The sequence below is a fragment of the Neophocaena asiaeorientalis genome, unplaced genomic scaffold, assembly GCF_003031525.2.
Source record: "Neophocaena asiaeorientalis asiaeorientalis breed wild unplaced genomic scaffold, Neophocaena_asiaeorientalis_V1.1 scaffold396, whole genome shotgun sequence".
Taxonomy (NCBI): Eukaryota; Metazoa; Chordata; class Mammalia; order Artiodactyla; family Phocoenidae; genus Neophocaena; species Neophocaena asiaeorientalis.
Genome location: NW_020172455.1, coordinates 3,320,401 through 3,341,059, shown reverse-complemented (window position 1 = coordinate 3,341,059; position 20,659 = coordinate 3,320,401). Strand labels below are relative to the sequence as shown.

Here is a 20,659-nt window from a genome sequence, read left to right as displayed (position 1 = left end):
AGGCCGTGGGGAGGTGTTGCAGCCCCAGCAGCTGGGGCTCCACTCGGCCTCACACCATCCTAGCCTGTCTGGCGGGCAACACTGTCCACCAGCGGCTGTGGGGCTGCCGGCCCGGGGGCCTGAAGACCGAGGTGGGGTCTCCCCCTACTTGGGGGAGGGGAGCACAACATTAAAAGGGAGAGATGGTTCCTAGAGGGACTGAGGAGTCAAGAATTGAATCTTTGTTTAAATTATAATTCACTATGTCAGAGATTCCTCAAGTCACGCAAAACAAAAACCCATTACTCTTCCCCAGAGAGAGCAAATCAGTTATAATTGGGCTACAGAGCCACATGCAAAATGAGGCGAGTCATTTGTACTGTCTGTTGGGTCTAGAATTTACTGGCCCTTTGACCATGGGCAAATCATACCTTGTATCTGTTTACTCATTAGGAAAACGGGGTGCCTGGCCTAGGCCTGGCTTATAGTAGGTATCCCACAAGCATTTACAGAATAAATAATGAGCAAATTTCAGCAGCAGCTGCAGACAGAAGGCTCCTGAATCCCTGTTTCCCCTCCACAGGCCCTAGGCTTCTGTTACCAGATCCTCACAGACTTCAAGTCAGGCCAGCCCAGCCCTGTCCTCAAAGCCAGCCCGGCTGGCTCAGCTCTGTTGCTTCCACACCCCAACCCTGGGGAAAGGGCGTGGCCGACATCGAGGGCGGTCAGGACTGGGGGTCAAGGCCCACAGGCCCAGGTTCACACCGAACGTTCCCTTCAGCTGCATCTGTGAAGCACCTGCTCTGTGCCTGGTGCTGTGAGGGCCCAGAGATGTGTCTGAGAGTGAGAAGAGGTAAGACAGGCTGTCAAAGGTACCCGCTGCGTTACACGTACAGGTGTGGTGTGAACTGGAGCCGGCACTGCTGAAGGAGGGAGACTCACCAGGTCGACACGGAGGGAGGGGAGGGTGAGAGTATCTGAGGAGGAGATATTTGAACTGAGTTTGGGAGGATTTTCCTCTTCAACCTTTTATTACGAAGACTTTCAAGCATACCAAAAAGTTGAAATCTGGATTCAACAATTAAGTAAATATTTTTCTGCTACATTTTGCTGGGTTTACTTTATCCCATGTCTATTACTTTATCTGATTTCTGGATGCATTTCAAAGTGAACTGCATGCATTAGGACACTTCTCCCTGAAGCGCTGCTTTGAGGGGTTCTGGTGGTGGAGAAGGGGACGGCGAGCTTGTCTGCGGCTGGAAGGGCGGGTGCTGCAGGAACCAGGAGAGGAGGGTGCTGGGGGCTGCGCTCTGTGTGCGCCCAGTCTGGGGGGCGGGGAGGGAGGCGCACGCTGGCTGTGTGGAGGAGCCCAGGGCCGGCCGCTGGCAGTGAGAGGCCACAGTGGGCGTGGTGGCAGGACACCCGCCGCTCCCTCCTCAGAGAGGTTCCCCTACAGGCAGGGGAGCCCAAGTTTGGGGAACAGAGGAGGGCGGCTACTGCCAGTCCAGACCCTGGGGCAGGCCTGTATGGCTTCAGAGTCTGCTCCCGGGAGGCACAGCCCTGATTTCACCTTCATGACGCTCTCCCCTCTGCCGCCACTGAGCCAGGACCAGCCTGGGACCCACCCAGCCTGGAGTCCAGGGCCTAGCGTGGCACTCAGGGCGCTCCCACTAAAGTATATTGAGGGGGTGAATGAATGAATGAATGAAGTACTCCTGGTGAGGGATGTCCTGGAGTTTGCATGTGAGGTGAAGGGACCTATTCATTTAAAAATAAGAAGAAACAACTAATTTGTTCGAGGCAGAACTTAATCCTCCTAAAGTCCTTGGGGTGATGAAAACTTAAGAAAGTCACTGCCAGTTATCTTTACAATCAGTAGAAATATGCAGGCAGGACTGAGCTCCGTTGGCACCGTGCCGGGCCCAGATCCTCAGCCGCGCCATGTGCTCGGGCGTCCAGGTCAGCGGAGCAGAGGCGGCCCTGGCGCCCGGTCACTGCAGCGAGACACAGCGCCCGGTCCAGCACGGGAGTGCACGGGGGCGCTGAGCCCACCCGGAGGCAGCCGTGCTAAGCGGAGCCTGTGACGGTTTGCAAAACAAGTGAAGGGCAGGGCCTGTGAGGGGGGACCGGGAGGGATGCTCCTCTCTGCTGAGTGAAGCGCTGCCCTTGGCAAGGGGTGGAGCCCGTGTACATGTGCTCACTGCTTTACCTCCGCGGCCACGGTGGAGTCCCAGCGCCCAGAGCTGACCCCAGCGTCCTCTGACTGGACAGCAGTGGCCCACGGTTTCCACTTGGCCTTCAAGGCCCTCCTTCTCTCCCCAGACCCTGTGCTAAATGTCACCAGCCTGTGCGTGGTGTCCTGTTCAGACCTCTGTGTCTTGCTTGTGGATCTCACCACCTGGAACGCACCGCCCTCCTCTCTCCTTGGTGAAAATACATGTCCTGTGAGCCACTTAAACATCAGCTCCTCCACGAGCCCTCGGCAGTTCTGTCCCCTTTCAGACCTCCCCTGAGCCCGTGTGAAGAGACCCCAATCTTCGGGAGAAGGTCTCCTCAAATGTTTGTTAAATAAGGGAAACCGGCAAAGTTCTGGCCCTGAGCCGTTTGGAATTGGTAATAAAAATAGCTGTTGAGCCAGAATTTTCACATCTCTGGTCCTGAGCATCACACCTACCTCCCAGTGACCCAGGGCCGATCACCTGAGCCAATTAGAGATGAGGAAGCCAAGGGCACGATGAGCCAGAGGCCCAAGGTCCCCCCGCACAGCTTCCCGGTGCTGGCTGCTCCTGGGGCCCTGGAATCCTCCCACAGCCCAGGGCCGTGCAGACAGAGAAGGCCTGGTCTCTGGGCCTGGGGTCCTCAGATGACACTTTCCAGGAGTTTCAAATGTGTTTTCCTGCTAACGCTGTAATGGGATTACGGGGGACCCACCTGCCATCCTTCTAGGCTGTAAACTCCTGAAGGCCAAGGACTGTGCCTCATTTACAGATGAGCCACTGCAAATAGCTTCTGAGTGAATGGGTGGGGCCAGGGCCTGGGATGCGGAGGCGTGGGGAGGGCGGGGGGTAGGGTGGCTGTGACTCTGGTGGAGATGTGCTTCCCGCCCCCGCCGCCCCTGTACTTACTCAGAGACACTGCTGCTCTCTGGGTGGTCTTCAGTGCTCCGTTTCGGGGACACCTTCAGAAAGACAAAAGGAAGAGGCATCAGAAGGTTGTCAGTGGTGCAGCCTGTCTTTGCCCTGGCTTTGTGCTGACAGACGGCCACCACATTCAACCCAGGGCTGAATAAACCAGAGCTGGAAAGTGGAAAGGCTCCCCTGCTGTCTATTCCATCTGCCTATTTTGCATGTGGGAAGCTGAGGCTGGGAGAGAGGAGTGACCTACACAGCTCACACCAAGAGACTCCCCACCTCCCCGGCAGCTAACGGCCAGCATGTCCCCATCTCTCACTCCAGGAGTCGAAGTCCTGACGTCCATCTAGGCACTGCCTGGCAGCCTGCCCTGCTGCTCGGCTGTGCCTTCTCTGTTCTCAGTCAAGGGTGCACAGACGTCGCACGTGTCTGTCTGCAAACTCTTCCAATGGTCCATGCCTGTCCTGTGCCAGCACCACCCCGTCTCAATTACCACAGCTTTAGAATAAGCCTGGACTCTTCCCGGTTCTTTGCACCTCCTTATATGTGTACTGCAGTCAGTTTGTCCCCCTTGGGGATTTTGTTGGGGTTGAATTAATATACAGATCATTTTAGGCAGACTTGATATCTATAATAACAAGTCTTCCAGTTTAAAAACAGGGAACACCTCTCCATTCATTTAGGATTTCTTTAATGTCTTTTAAGAAGTCTTATTTTCCCTGTAGAGGTCATAGATATCTCTTTTTAGACCAATTTCTAGATACTTGATATTATCCTTTTTTAAATAAAATTTTATTTTCTTCCTGTTTGTTTCTGCAGATATATGATTGAAATATATACATTTTGTGTTCACCAGTCTTACGAAACTCTCTTATTAGTCCTAATAACTTATTTGTAGATTCTTTTGGACTGTCTTTCTTCCCGTTCACATTATCTGAGAAAAATGGCCATTTGATTTTTTCCCTTCTGGTCCCAGAAGGGAAACACATTTTCACCTAGCCCTTCTGCACTGGCTAGGACCTCCAGTACTACCTTGAAAAGAAATGATAACAGGCATCTCTGTCTTGTTCCTTTATTGAAAGGGAAAGTTTTCATTATTTCAAATGTAATATTAGGTTTGCTTTGGCTTTTTCTCAAGTTGTCCTTTATCAGTTCCTGGTCTCTCTGTGTAGGTCATTTCTTCAGTTCTGTCTTCCAGGGCACTGATCTTCTCTTCTTCTCTAATTTCCTGTTAACCCAAACCATCAGAATCTTTAATTTTGTTTATTGTATTTTTCATTTCTTCAAGTTCTATCTGGTTCTTTTTAAAATATGCTAGGGCACTTTCTAGAGGTCCTGGTCCTTCAAAGGTATTTCCCTTAAATAAGATAAAATAAACATAGTTGATTATAATCTGTGTCTGGTAATCCAAATAAATAACTGAAGTCTTCATTGGTCTATTTTTGTTGTCTTTGTTTCTTCTAGTGTTTACTTGGTTCTCTGGCTGGTTGGTTATTTTTTCTTGTTTGATGCTCATTAGCCTTGAAAACACTTTGTGGGTGGTCTCTGTCCTGAGAGGAACATGCCTTCCTCCAGAGAGGACATGAGCTTACTCTGTCCGGGCATGAGGGGGCACTCCTGGTCTGGGGCCACTTGAAATTAAATCCATGCATTCAGGTATTTTGGACCACCTAGGTGATGGGAACTGGGGCTGCAAACCTTAAGAGGCAGCTAGATTGTGGCTTTTCTACCTTCCTTCACTGTTCTGTGCTGTGACACTTTTCCTTGCAGTCCCCCGAAGGTCCTGGATTTGTGAGGGAAGGATCTACTATTACTTTCATTGGTCCCTAAATTCTGTTCCCTTTACTGCTGGACACCATCAGACCCAAAGCTCAAGTTCACCTGAGGCAAATGCAGCCCAACGTCTTATTTGCATCTCTGATTCTGCCTTTCTTGGATCCGGGCTGGTAATTCCTCACTATCTCACCAGGCACTTAATGTTTCAATGACACTCTTACTACATTAATTATATCCAGTATATTAAGTTGTTTTCACCAGCAGAGGGGTCTGAATAACTTTCCATACTGTGTTCCCAGCATAAGGCACTTGAGGGCACTGTGGACACCAGCCTTTGACCCATGAAGCTGAGCAAGGCCATGGCCCAGCCAGACGTCAGCCTGCTTTGTGCACAAGATCCCCCATTGGCACAAGCAGTGCCCCCCAGGACAGGCCACGACTGTCAAGAACCCAGTCTTCAAGGAGCTCACAGTTCACGGGGAGAGTCTCATAAAAATGCAATGCGATGCTATGTGATAAATTCTGTAGCCGAGTTATAAAGGGCTGGGAGAGGAGGGGAAACCAACTCTGAATGGGAAAAACACCATGGGAGGTTTCCAAGAAGAGTGGCAAGAGTGACATTTTAGCTGGAGTTTTGAAAGAGTAGGGGTTTACCAGGTGGAAAAGGGGAAGGGCACTTCAGATAAGGAACATATTTGCATATGCAAATACACGTGGCAAGAGTGACATTTTAGCTGGAGTTTTGAAAGAGTAGGGGTTTACCAGGTGGAAAAGAGGGGAAGGACACTTCAGATAAGGAACATATTTGCATATGCAAATACACAGAGTTGTCAGAGGTCGTGAATAAGCATTCATCAAGTCCATGTGCCCTGTTGTGTGCCATGTTCTATTACCCATACAGGATATGGTCCTTGCCCAGAGCAGCTCACAGCTGGGCAGAAAAAAACTAGTGTGATGACACAACTAGAGAAAAATCCAATGCCAGACACCGAGGTGTGGACTACAAGTGCACGGGTCATCAGAAGTCGTGATTACAATGGTAAACCAAACATGCAGGCCCGCTTCCCGCTTTCATCACAAATCCTTAGAAATGACAGAAAAGGCCATAAGCAAAAAACAAAACAAAACAAACAAAACAACTCACAAATCTCGAACAGTACTGCAAGACTAGAAAGTAGTAGAGCTTTTATTAATATAAAATTTTAAATTTTTATTTATTTTTGGCTGTGTTGGGTCTTTGTCGCTGCACACGGGCTTTCTCCAGTGGCGGCGAGCGGGGGCTACTCTTCATTGCGGTGCACAGGCTTCTCATTGCAGTGGCTTCTCTTGTTGCGGAGCACAGGCTCTAAGCGAGCAGGCTCAGTAGTTGTGGCTCACAGGCTCTAGAGCACAGGCTCAGTAGTTGTGGCGCACGGGCTTAGTTGCTCTGTGGCATGTGGGATCTTCCCAGACCAGGGCTCAAACCTGTGTCCCCTGCATAGCAGGCAGATTCTTAACCACTGCGCCACCAGGGAAGGCCGGTAGTAGGGGTTGTTGGAAGACAGACTGGGTTAGATCGATGGAGGAAACCACAGCCCCCAGCACACACAGGAGGGGGCTGCTGGACAAAGCAGCAGCTTTGGGGGCTCCAAGTTCAGAGGAGACAGACACCAGAGCAGGAGAGGGTCTTGGGGCAAGGGTCAGAGAGGAGGGGCCTGCTTGTGCAAATGACAGGGCACAGAGGTGCATCCCCCAGACTGGGACAGGAGCGGGGGGTAGCATGGGCAGCCGCTGACACCAGGAAGCACAGGAAACTGTTCCCAGACCACTAACGATGGCCACACTCACCAGGAGCATATCCTGACCCTCCTCTGTGACACGTGGAGGCAGGAACCAAACTCATCAGTTCAAAGAATTAAACCTGAGAAAAAAGTTATTAGAGCAGAGAGTGAAAGTGACTTTAAAAGGAGAAAGTTTCACAGTCTCAGCCAAACAAGAATAAGCTGTTGTGCAAGATAACCAGCTAGAGATTTTGGAGATGCCGTCTATGATGGAAGAAAGTAAAATCTCAGTAGGTGTTCTGAAGAGTAAATTAGACACAGCTGAAGAGAAGCTCAGTTACCTGGAAGGTCAAACTGAGAGATTCTCTCTGGAAGCAACACAAAAAGACAAGCAAATGGGAGAGAGATACTAATCCTAAGCAAATTGTTAATCAAGAGTCTTAGTATTCTGCAGACACTGGGGAGTTTTCAAGGTTTTGATTTTTCCTTTTAATAGTAGAGCAGGATGAGCTCCCCACTGTGCTCCCTGTGCACGTAATCCTACACCGCCAATAGGCAGAACTGGGCTTTTGCCCCCACAGGAAGCTGCTTACGTCCTCTCCAAATTCTTTTTTGAAGTCCCCCTCCACCCTCCTATTCTGAGGCTTAATCCCAGGGATTAATCAATCACCAGGTATTAATCAATCATCAGTACCCCAGTGTGCCCAGTGCTCTGTCAGCTGCCGTGGAGATCCACACCCTATACTTCTGAGGTGCAATGTCACCAGAGGAGTTAAGTCTTAGACATGTTAACAATGGGCAAAATGATAAGAGCACAGACAGGGGGCTATAAACCTTTGTGCAATCAGTTTAACCCTCAGTTTACTCATTTGTGTAATAGGTACTGAGCCTTCAGGGCTGCAGAGATACGAAAGATTCTCTCTCTCTCTCTCTTCTGTCTCATCCTTGGTATAATGCCTATCCTGTAAGTGACCAGGAAACACCATTACGAACATCTGACCCAACGTCCAGCCCAGAGTAGCCTCTGACACAGCCCTGCTAGAAGAGAACCTGAAGGCGTGAGGAGGAGAGCGCAGGGAAGACCTTGGTGTTCGAGGCCTGAGAGGTTCCAGGACAGCATACGCTTCCCTGAGAAACTAGTTCTGATGTGTTTCTTGGGAAATGTTAGTTAGTGGTGGTAAACAGAAGCAAGCTGACCCTGGGTGTGTCCCGCCACACGGGCCCTGTGGCATGGGCCGTGGCAGCTGCCTGCCACTACAGGCACCCCCACGCATTGGCCAGAAGAGCCTGTCCTGCCTGCCTGGCGCTCTCTCCACGTGGAGGTGCGCTGCACAGCGAAGGTGCACAGCTTCCTTCCAGGGGCACCTGCGGGGCCGGCTGGTGTCTGCTAGTGGCTGGTGATCTTGCCCCGGGGATTCAGTATTCCCTGCATATTCCTTGGAACATTCGTGCCTTTGGGGAGCGTAAAGATGAAGAGGAGATGACTCCCAAGTCAGCAAGGAATTCACAATGGGAAGAGAGAGTGTAGGGAGGGGCGACGAAGATGAGAGAGAGGAGGGGAAGTCACACAGGCACGCACACGCGTGCATGCACACGTACACACACGCACTCACCTCCACCACCTCCCGAAGCAGCCCATTCCTGCTCAGCAGCTCAGACTAGCTGAAAATTCTTTTACCACAATTAATTGTGGTAAGATACACACATCTTAAACCATCTTAACCTGAAATTTACCATCTTAACCATTTGTAAGCTACGGTTCAGCAGAGTGAAGTACATTAACCAATCTCGCAAACTTCATCTTGCAGAACTGAACCCCTGTCCACATTAAACAACTCTCAGCCCCCAAACCCCAGTAACCACCACTGTACTTCCTGTCCGACAGAAATGGGTCCTTTAGCGCCTCACCTGAGTGGAATCATACAGTATTCGCCCTCTTCTGCCCGGCTTAGTTCACTCCGCGTAATGTCCTCGAGGTTCATCCATGTTGCAGCACGTGCCAGAACCTCGTTCCTTTTTAAGGCTGAATAATATACCACTGTGCGTGTATACCATGCTGTGTTATCCATTCATTCATCAAGGGACACTTGGGTGGCTTCCACTTTTTGGCTCTCGTGAACAATGCTTCTATGAACACGGGTGCACAGGTATCTCTTTGAGACCCTCCTTTCAATTCTCTTGGGCACATGAGAAAGTTCTCTCGTATAATATTGACACCAATCTTCCTCCCTGCAGTTTTCAGCCACTGAGGCTGGTTATTTTCTCAGGGACAACAGAGAAGTAAAGTAATACTTTTACTCAAACTACCCTTCAGCTACTTTTTATGAAGTCATCCAGTAGGGACCCTAGTTCCCTCTTGTCCATTTCTGCTGGAACCAGCTTTTGCCATCACCTGCTGGGGCTTTTCCTCTCACCACCAGGTTTTGTAAGAGTTGTTACAGATATGGTTTCTCCCATCAGGAGGGCAACTGAGTGAAAGAGCAAGAAATCGGAATCAAACATTTGCATCGTCAGCCAGTTTCCACTTCTCTGCGCTGCTCTACTCAGTACTAACGGGGACACACTGCCAGCTGCAGGGCGGCGATGATGTGGTGCATCAAGTATGTGGCCTGGACGCCCCAAGGCTACACTCACACAGAAGGCCATACTCTTTCTTTTCTAATTTCCCTGACAGCTCAGCTTTGTTGTATCTTTCATTTCTTTACCTGTGTTTCTCTCTGTGGTTTGAACGTGTGGTTCTTCCTCTCGTCAGTTTAAGCCTTTAACTTGACTTTCTCAGACGCAAAATGTGTTAGGCAGGCCTCCCAGAAGATCCAACTTGCTGAAGCGGCTCGGGAGCTTGTGAAAAGCAAAGACACAGCAGCCCCTGGCGGCTGCTCCAGACCTAGTGCGGACACAAGCTCCCAGCCAGCAGGAAGCCTGCCACGCCTGCTCGGTAGGACACATCTGGACCCTGGGGAGGCCATGGCGCCTGGACTGGGGCCGTGGGAACCCGGCAGAACTCAGGATGAGCGTGTGATGTGTCATCACTCAAGATCCTAGGGGGGCTTTGAAAAACTCACACCACAGCTGAACAAGAAGCAGAAAACATCTGAGGAAGAACTGAGTAAGATGACTTCTTAAAGTCTTCTCTGGGCCTTCCCTGGTGGTGCAGTGGTTAAGAATCCGCCTGCCAATGCAGGGGACACACGTTCGAGCCCCGGTCCAGGAGGATCCCACGTGCCGCGGAGCAACTAAGCCCGTGCGCTGCAACTACTGAGCCTGCGCTCTAGAGCCCGTGCTCCACAACAAAGCCCGCACACCGCAACTAGAGAAAGCCTGCGTGCACCAATGAGGACCAACGCAGACAAAAATCAATAAATTAATTAATTAAAAAAAGTCTCCTCTGACTCTTACAACTAGGATTTTTTGAAAAAAAGTGAAGCATCAGTGGTTAATCTTTAGAAAACCCACTGAATATTTTATTTAACAATATGTGTATCCTGCTTCTTCTGTTTAAAGAGTTCTCCCCTTAACTCTTAAAGTACCCATATCAATAATATATATAGTTGACCTGGAACAAGCTGCAAACGTCTGCAGAATACGATCTGACAGGTTTGACAGGTGTGTCCACTGTTGAACCACATCCATCACCCCCGGTGATGCTCCCTGCTTTCCTCCTCCGCCTTCCCATCTCCAGGCGGCCACTAGTCGGGCCCTGTCACCGCACACCCGTGTGCCCTCTCTAGAAGCCTAAAGACATAGGGTCAGACAGCACGCACCCTTTTTTGCCTGGCTTCTTTCACGCCGCACGACGAGCCTGAGATCCATCCACCCTGTTGTGTTTTATCAGTAGACTTCCCCCTTCCTCTCTAAGAACTGTCCTTCTTTGGAGCCCAGGTTTGCTTATGCTTCATTATGGAAATGTTAACACATGCAGTGGAGAGAAGAGCGAACTCGGTCTCTGGGTACCGAATCTCCCCGCCTCGGCAGGTTTCAGCACTTTGCCAGTCGGGTTCAGTCCTCTCACCCCCGGGGCCGCTCCTGTCCCCACACGGCTCCACTTCATGGCTTCCCAGGCAGTACACGCTGCAGGCCCAGCGGACTCTGCTGCGAGGGCTGCTCTGCGTTCCTGAAGTGACAAAGGACTTTTGCAAAAGGAGGCTGACTCTGAAGCCACCAGTCCTAGGGCGCCCACCTCCCCTCCCCAGGCCTTGCTTCAGGAAAGTGCTTCCAGAGGCAGAAGGCCGGGGAGACCTGGAAAAGGTAAAGGGTGGGACTGAAGGAAAATAACGATCAATTACGTATCTACAGCGTTATAACACCTCATGAAGCACCTGCAAACGCATTTTCACACGGGCAGCCGGATCCTCACCCCCGGAGGCAGATGACCTGGCATGGATCCTGGTCCTGCTGGGGATTTGGGCAATCACCCTGCTGGGACCCAAAGGCCTGGGATGTAAATGAGAAGGTAGCCTCGGTGGTCTCTAAGGTCCCTTCAGCTCCGGCAGTCTGTGATTCTCAAACTGCGAAGAAACCGAAGCGGCCGAGTCTGCCGGGAATCTGAATGGTAGCCTTGGGCTGGAGGCTGCCTTCTTAGCACTCAGGTGCTAAGAATCTCCGTCTGCACAAACCACTGCTGACCGTCCGCAGCGGAGTCCAGCTAGGGCTCGTCCCGGGCGCTGGGGGAGCCCGAAGCTCCCGTGCAAGGAAGCCTTCGTCAGCACCTCACTGAGACGCTGCAGTGACGCCCAACCCACCTCACTCCCCCACCTCCCCGCACCAGCACTCAGCACCAGTCGCTGGGGCCCGGCCTCAGGCAAGGCGCTGGGAGACCCTGCTTCCAACCTTCACTACGGTCAGGCTTCCCACCACGGACGAAGCCCACATCCCGGAACCACGGAGGGAGGGAGCCCTCTGGGGTCACACCTCTGACCCCATCTCCAGGCAAGCGCTTCTAAACACTTTTAAATCTGGCTGTTTCCGTACATCTCCTGAGAGGAAGCGTCTTCCTCCGGTTCCTGGAGTTCTCCAGGGCTCCAGCTCAGGACTCTTCTCCTCCCACCCACGTGCTCTCCCTCATCGCCCCATCTAGATGCTGAAGTTCACAGAGTTACATGCCAGCTCCAACCACCCTGTACAGTGGACCTGAGCTTCTGACGGCCCACGAACTTGTCTGCCTCACACCCCAAAGCCACTTGCACAACACCGAGCATGGCTGTCGACGCTACGGCACCAGCAGGAAACCCGGGTGCCTCTGCGGCAGCCCGCCGTCCCTTGCTCTCACACCCAGTGTGCACCTCGCCTTCTTGCATCGCCTCTTACCTGGATTTCTGCAGAATCTCCCACCTGGGCACCCTGCTTCCCGTGCCATCGCCTCTCATCCTCCGCCCTCCTGCCACCCCTTGTCTTTCTAAACACAGACTGGAGAGGAGACACGAGGACTCGATAAGGTGGGTGTCTCTGGAGAAGTGAACTGGAGAGAGTGGGGGACAGGGTGGAGGGGAAACTTTCCTTCCAGTGTACCTGTTACATTTTCTCTCGTGTGCATGTATATTACCTATTCTGATTTTTTAAATAATCATTTAAAAATAAAAAACACAAAATTTCCACTAGCTCCCTGTTGCCTACAGGATAAAGTTCAACCCTTTAGCCTAGAGGGTTGTGAAATCATGACCCAAACCGATCTTGTTGTCTTCTGCGCTCCGTCCAGCCATCATCACCTTGCTGCTGTTCTCCTAAAGCACTTGGTCCCTCTGGGTTTTTCTACATGCTGCTCGCTCTTTATGGAATGCTCCCTCCTTTACTGACTGCTGGAAAATTCTACTGATCCTTCACAACCAACTCAGATGTCAGGTCTTCTTGGATGCGAAGACTTCTGCCTTGGATGGGATTATTCAACTCCTTGTATGTAATAATTCCTACTTACCTCCACTCCAGGGCTTCCATGAGGAACGCTCACTTCACAACCCTCCCCCAACACGGTATGAGCCTTGGGGGTCAGCACTACGCTTTACTCTCCTGTGACTCCTAGGCTGATCAAATACCACTTACTGCCACTTAAATTTGTGTTCTTTGCTAGAGATCTGAAGGCGGACAGATGGTAACTGTCTTCAAAATAGTGGCTTTTTGCCAAAAGTCCATTAGAGTATCCATCACTTTCAAAGCCCTCTGGTGGATCTGCTTTCCGGCCACGTAATCATTTTGATGCCTCTTTTCACCTTCACATCCCACAGCAGCTGTGAGCCAGGATTACTGGGAAGCCCTGGCTGACGGTAAACGACAAGAAAGAGTTACCCTGGTCCTCCTTCGCTAGAGCAAAATGGAGCCTTTGCAAAAATGGTGGACAGTGGATTCATTCAGCCTAGAAGACAGACAATGATCTTCCCTAGATCTTGAGTGACTAAGATTTATTAGGCGGCGTGGGGGAGCATGAATTATCACCTGGCAGTAAAAACACTGAATTTATATCTATTAGACTGAATCAGAATATCCTCTTTAAGGGTGCCCTTGAATTTCACTAGCACATTTAATCCCCCAAACTTCTTTTATCTAGCCCATTCTGGGACTGAGATTTTATGGTTAACTCAGTGTCCTAATGGAGCCATCCTTATGGCTACCCACCAACACTGCACTGTAAAAAGAACCTTCCTGAAGGCCCTGGCTACTCTCCAGTGCCTCGCCTCCCATTCTCCATGAAGGCCAGCCCATCACGCTTCCCGCATCGCTCCACTGAAACGGCACTGGCCAAGGCACCAGGGACCTCCAAGCCGCCAGATGCAATGGTCAGCTTTCAGACTTCACCTCACTCGTCCCATCGAGCAGCATTTACAAGAGCTGGTCACTACCTCCTCCTTGACATACTTTCCTCCCTTGGCTTCCAGACCTGCATCCTCTTGGTTTTCTTCCCTTTAGGATGTCCCCTCATCTTCTCTACCTCTGAACACAGGTCACACACATAAACACCCAGAGCAGTACCTGGCACACACTCAGGTGTTGGCCGACCTCAGTATTACTGGTGGTCTGATCTAATCTCAACCCTTCTATGTTTTAATGGCTGCCAAATTTATAAGTCCAAACCCAGCCTCTCCCCTGAATGCCAAACTCTTACAAAGATCTTTTCAATTGATATCTCTATGTAGATGCCTAGCACACATCTCAAATTTAACATATTCTAAAACAACTTCCTGATTCACAACATTCAAACTCTACCCCTTCCACATTTCCCATGTCAGTTAATGGCAACTACGTCCTTCTAGCTGCTCAAGCCAAACACTTTGGGGTCCTCTGACTCCTTTCTCACACAACCCACAGCCAATCCATTAGTAAACTGGCTGTCTCTAGTTCTAATCTAGGTCCATATGCCAACCAGTCCTTCCCAGCTCACTCACTACCACGCTAGTCCAAACCAATCCCTCTTCTCACTTGGATTCCTGCAAAAGCTTCCCAGCTCTGCTCCCAGCTTTGGCCCCTCCATCCCATCCCAGGCTGTCTTCAACAGGGCAGCCAGGGTGAGCCTTAAAACAAACCAGATCATGTCATCCGCTGTTCAGAATTCCTCCAGCCTTCTCTACCTCTTCAAAGTAAAAGCCAAGGCCTTGGACTTCCCTGGTGGTCCAGTGGTTAAGATTCTGCGCTCCCAATGCAGGGGGCACTGGTATGATCCCACCCCCTACCCCCCAAAAAAAGCCAAGGCCTTCCGGTGGCCACAAGGCTCACTGTTCTCTCCCCGGGCACCAGGCCACCACCCTGTCTCTCCCAGCTCTGACCTGCTGAGAGTAGGCCCACTCCTGCTCTCCCCAGCCCCTACTGCTTTTTTGTTCTTTATACTTTATCTTGTTCACTGTTGGACTTCCATGACTGAAGGTTAGTGAAGGTTTTGTCTGTTTAGTTCACTTATGTATAACCAGCACCTAGAACAGTACCTGGCACACGTAGGTGCTCAAAAAATAAACGTTGAGTGGATAGACCAGTATTAGATGGTACATTTTTCTAACTAATAGACCACTGATTGAGAGAGATACTGCTGCATTTTTTTTAAAAAATCACAGTTTGATTAAATAACTTAATACAAGACAAATCCAAACCCTTAGATTTTCACACATAATTCTCCCACCGTAAATAGTTTTCAGTTTCAATATCTCACTAAAATACTGTTGATTTTGAAGTTCTTCTGACTTTGGGAAAGGAATTCTGCCTTGGGCACCTAAGACTGCCCAGGAACAAGTTGAAAATTAGTCTAGAACAGTAATAGATGCTTTAGTGAATTAAAGTACGTGAACTTGATGAAATATTTTGCATTCATTAAAATAATAACGAAGAATATTATGCAACAGCATGAAAAGCCGCTTATGAGATAGATTACGTAAAAAAATTTTAAGACTCTGTTATATTCAATGATATATATCTTTAAAAGCCGTGACAAAGTGAGAGAGTGACATGGACATATATCACTACCAAACGTAAAACAGGTAGCTAGTGGGAAGCAGCCGCATAGCACAGGGAGATCAGCTCAGTGCTTTGTGACCACCTAGAGGGGTGGGATAGGGACGGTGGGAGGGAGGGAGACGCAAGAGGGAAGAGATACGGGAACATATGTATATGTATAACTGATTCACTTTGTTATAAAGCAGAAACTAACACACCATTGTAAAGCACTTATACTCCAATAAAGATGTCAAAAAAAAAAGAACAAAAGAAATGAAAACAGGTGACAGCTGATTTTAAAAGCCGTGACAAAGTGAGAGAGTGACATGGACATATATCACTACCAAACGTAAAACAGGTAGCTAGTGGGAAGCAGCCGCATAGCACAGGGAGATCAGCTCAGTGCTTTGTGACCACCTAGAGGGGTGGGATAGGGACGGTGGGAGGGAGGGAGACGCAAGAGGGAAGAGATACGGGAACATATGTATATGTATAACTGATTCACTTTGTTATAAAGCAGAAACTAACACGCCATTGTAAAGCACTTATACGCCAATAAAGATGTCAAAAAAAAAAAAGAACAAAAGAAATGAAAACAGGTGACAGCTGTTAAGTTAAAGAGTATAGTGGGAAACATTTTAAATTGTTAATGATGCAATATGGTCTTTGCCTATACAATTTTCTTCAGATTCTCAACATTACGGGAATTCTCTGGTGGTCCAGTGGTTAGGACTACACGCTCCCATTGCAGGGGGCACGGTTCAATCCCTGATCGGGGAACTAAGGTCACACAAGCCACGACGTGGCATGGCCAAAAAAAGAAGGTTCTCAATATTGGCAAAAAATACGCAAACAAAAAAACCTACCTGGAAACAGCCTGAATGTCTCATAATAAGAGATTAATTAAATAACACTACCTCTGGATGGTGGGCAAATTATGAAGACATTATGATGGGAGAAACGCTTATACTATAATGCTAAATAAAAGGATGCTATAAATTGTATATCTACACTATGCTCTTTTTTTTTTTAAGGGAACTTTATTTTTTTATTTATTTTTGGCTGTGTTGGGTCTTCGTTGCTGCGCGTGGGCTTTCTCTAGTTGCGGCGAGCAGGGGCTACTCTTTGCTGTGGTGCATGGGCTTCTCATTGCGGTGGCTTCTCTTGTTGTGGAGCACGGGCTCTAGGCATGCGGGCTCAGTAGTTGTGGCTCGTGGGCTCTAGAGAGCAGGCTCAGTAGTTGTGGCGCACGGGCTTAGTTGCTCCGTGGCATGTGGGATCTTCCCGGACCAGGGATCGAACCCATGTCCCCTGTGTTGGCAGGTGGATTCTTAACCACTGCACCACCAGGGAAGTCCTATGAGCAATCTTTATTTCCTTTTCTATATATTTTTTTATTATATATTTTTTCTGTTTTCCAATTTTTCTGCAATGAGCATATATTCCTTTACAATTGTAGAGTGAAGCTAATATAGGGCTTACCTTTTTATTTAAAACCTCTCATGTGGGACTTCCTTGGTGGTCCAGTAGGTAAGACTCTGCACTTCCAATGCAGGGGGCCCAGGTTTGATCTCTGGTCAGGGAACTAGATCCCACATGCATGCCGCAACTAAGAAGCCCATGTGCCACAACTATGAGCCCACATGCCACAACTAAGACCTGGCGCAGCCTACATAAATAAATGAATAAAATATTTTCTTTTAAAAACCCACATCTCTCATGAATAAGATCATTTTAAGTATTTTATTGCAGAGAACAACCAAGAACAATTTTTTTTTCTCATGTGCATGTATATTACCTATTCTAACTTCAAAAACAAACACTTAAAAGTAAGCATAACCTTTTCTGGGCTGAACACATCTTTAGAGACTGGAACACATCTTGTACGCAATCACGGAAGCCGGGGTATGGAGACCTATCTCAGAGAAAAACTGAACACCAGAGGAATCAGGGAACAAGTGAGAATCCCTCCTGATGGCAAATTCACTCAGTTAAAATTCCAGTATACACAGTGCTCTACAGAGGTATAGTCAGAACGACTCCGACTGGCTCTTTCAAACTGCACGATACTGGCCAAGTGAACTACCTCTCTGGGCCTTGTACACTCACCTCCGACATGAAGTTGGGGGGAGGCGACACCAATTTGGCAGGAACCTATTCTGATGAGGATTAAGCAAAGCAATGGATGTAAGGAGCCGGCTGTTAGAACAGCCTGAATGAGTAGCGGCTGTATTACAACATCTGAACAATTTCCGAGTGACTGTAAGTGAACTGCAAAGCCCTCTGTTTCATAGGAATCAAACCTGATACAGGATGGGGAAAGGACTCTTTCTGAGTCTTTTGCCTCTTTGTTCTTCTGCTTCTGCCCCCGTGCAACCAGCAACATGCTTACATGCAGGGGCTCATGAAAATGCTCAAGTAAAAGGATGCTGGTGACAGATGTACTAAGTGAATAATTGGGAGTCTCACAACTTTTAGTAAAAACTGTAGGACCCCGAAGCACCAAACATCTGAATGAATAAGGAGGCTGCCGAAAATAACATTCAGGGGGTACTATGAGGGCAAGACGGGTGGTACTTTTATCAGACAAAATACAGGTTCTTGATGAGTTTGCTTGGGGAATGCTAGGGATTACTGAACGTTAAAAAAAAAATGTAAAGAAAAACGGGCCAGGCATTAGTGCCACTGTGAGCAGAGCACTGGAAGTGCGGGATCTGCCTTGTGACTTGGACATCTGGAAAACGGAAAAGGCATGGAACGTTCCAGGTTGTCTACGGAGGGGCTGGAGCCCGGCAGGCCTGCTACAAACTCTGCTACCCCCACTTACTGGCTGTGTGGCTTTGGGTATGTTATCAATCTCCTGGGACTGAGATGGCCTTGTTTGTAAAATAGAAAGCACTATTTATCTAAAAGGCTGTTTGAAGAGGGGAACGTGGGACAATGACCAGGAAGTACCTAATTCAGTCCTTAACACAGAACAGGTGCCCAACGGACGTAATCCTCCTTCCCCTTCCCTACTGTGCACGTCATCTGACAGGAAACCGAACATCTCATGCGCGTCTCTGCAGTGAACACGCACCCAAACTTAAAACTGCATGAAGGGAAAGACTTCTTTCTAGCTGACATGTACTGGTACCAAGAGTTTATGGAACTGGACTGGAAACTAGGAATATCATGGAAATGCTCTTTATTTGGGGAAGTGTCTCAGTAGTTATATTTCAGTGAATGTAAATCCACACACAGACTGTCACGGGTTCCCCAGTGGCCTTGGCCTCATTCATCCCATTTTCTCCCTGAGATCCTGTTTCTTGGACATGGGGATTTGTAACACAGCCCCAGTGCAGAGAGACTACTGTATCCTTCACATTTGTGTCTTACCTCAAATTTGCCCATAATTTTTCCTAAATTTACAATCCAGAGTGAAAATCCTCTTACCTAGTGTTTCATTACAAAGTATTACGGTTCACAGACAAAAAAAAATATTTAACTGAAAGTTGCTTCTACCAAAATGTAAGAGAAAAATTTACCTTGATTCGGAACATATACACAATAAGAGCTGAAAAACTCCATGGTTAGGGGCTTCCCTGGTGGCGCAGTGGTTGGGAGTCCGCCTGCTGATGCAGGGGATGCGGGTTCGTGCCCCGGTCCGCAAAGATCCCACATGCCGCGGAGCGGCTGGGCCCGTGAGCCATGGCCGCTAAGCCTGCGCGTCCGGAGCCTGTGCTCCGCAACGGGAGAGGCCACAGCAGTGAGAGGCCCGCGTACCGCCAAAAAAAAAAAAAAAAAAAAAAAAAAAAAAAACACCAAAAAGAAACATCTACGATACAGAAGCTCCAACAATCCGCACCCAAAAGAGCAGCCCCAGCTGGCTGACTTCACCTCCTAGTCTCTCTCGACTCCATCCCCTTCAGCCCTCGCACTGCGCTGCTGCCCTCAGCACCTGCCCGTCTGGACCGCTGAAGCAGCCCCAGTTGGACATTCTGCCCCTAGTCCTTACTCTGCCTGGTTCATCCTCCCCATGGCTGTTGGTCCAACCTTCCTAAGACACAAAATGTCACTCCCCTTAGTCCTTCAAAGATACCCACGGCTTTTACGGTAAAGTCCAAACTCCTCAGCAGGGAATACTCCTAGCGTGACATGTCCGTAGCCTGGCATTCACCCTTCCCAACCTCTTCAACTCCCATGCTCCCTCCCACACCCTGGGTACCCTATGCCCCGGCCGCCACTGCCTTTGCTCGCAGGTTTCTCTCTGCCCAAATGCCCTTTGCTGCTTGTTTGCCTGGCTAGGGCCACAGACCCTTCCAGATCCAGCTCAAGTGCTGTCCTGCCGGTATGCCGACCTGACTTCTCCAGAGGACTAGGTGCTCCTCCTGTGGACACTCTCTACAGGCTGCCCACAGGTATTCTACTTTTTGTTTGCAGATCCCTCTCCCCCATTACACTGTCAACTTCTTGAGGGCAAGGACTGCGTGCCATCAGTGTTCATCTCTAGCACCCAGAGCGATGCCCGGCACACAGTAAGTGCTCAAGCAGTACCTGAGAAATGACTGAAAGAATGAGTAAGGCAGCCCATGCACCCTAGGAGTTGCTGTGATACTCAGCGAATGGGGGTTGGGACGGGGGAGGGAAATCCATTCTCTCTGTTTTCTTTCCATTTTCGCTTCTGAAGTTTCCAAAGCACTTGACCACTGATCCCTAAAACATTGCTTCCATGCCGTCTCAGAATTTCCCCCAAAATTTCTCAACTGTTTATCCATTTTGAGGGTTATATAATGGAACTCTGATGTAATCTTAAAGGAATCTTGTTATATAATTGGGTCCCACTTGCTGGAGCTCACTTTGGGAGGGCAGCAGGGGCTGGGCAGGAGGACAGGGGAGGAAGACCCTGCAGTGTCCGGGTTGGCCCAGTCCTTTCCACCCACCCCTCCCCACCTCACTGAGGAGCTTCCAGGATTCCACTGCTTGGTGGCTGCCCCGGAAGACACCTCCCTCTGGTCCCAGCAGTTGTTAAGCAAAGCCTGCAGGACTCCGGGGAAGGGGGGAACTACCTTGGACATCCTCCTCAAGCCCAGGAGCTGATATCACAGATCTTGTTCATTCAGCTCTGCTGGAGTGAAGGCTGTTGCCATACGAGAGTGCTCACTTTTATTGTTTTTCTAGAACAGCGGGGATGTTATTACAAGTGTTCTGGAAGAGAAAATTGGGAAGCCAAAAAGAAATCGCACAGCATCTCAAAAATAGCCAGTAGTATGCAAACTGCTTGACCACAAGGCAAAGATCCTGACGTGTCTGACGCGAGGGGCCTTTGTAAACACTGTCTGGCTACCGGTCCCACCTCTTAGCATCCTCCTCCGACAGTGCCCGGGGAATGGCCAAGGGGGAGGTACCTGAGAAGAAAGCAGCCCCGCTGGCCAGCCCCTACCTAGGCTGGAAGGAGCCCCAGTTCCAAAAGGAAAAAAAGGCAAGCTCTGCCAGAAGCAAGCCTGGGAGATGCATTTCTGCTAAGGGATGTCTGTCTCCCTGCCTTTTAAGGCTGCTGCCAGCACAGCACTGTCACCCCCCAAATTGGAGGCAGTGAGACCAGCACCCAGAGGAGACAGAGAGGGG

The 20,659-nt window shown here is 49.4% G+C and overlaps 1 long non-coding RNA gene across 1 annotated transcript in view; it reads right to left on the bottom strand.

The window, feature by feature from the left end:
* LOC112394761 (uncharacterized) overlaps nucleotides 1-20,177 on the bottom strand; it is a 23,622-nt gene extending 3,445 nt beyond the window's left edge. The window contains exons 1-2 of the long non-coding RNA XR_003002203.1: nucleotides 20,101-20,177; nucleotides 3,105-3,157 (exon numbers count right to left, since the gene is read on the bottom strand). This is a non-coding gene — a long non-coding RNA (uncharacterized LOC112394761). The remainder of the gene's footprint in view (nucleotides 1-3,104; nucleotides 3,158-20,100) is intronic.
* Nucleotides 20,178-20,659: the final 482 nt, after the last annotated feature.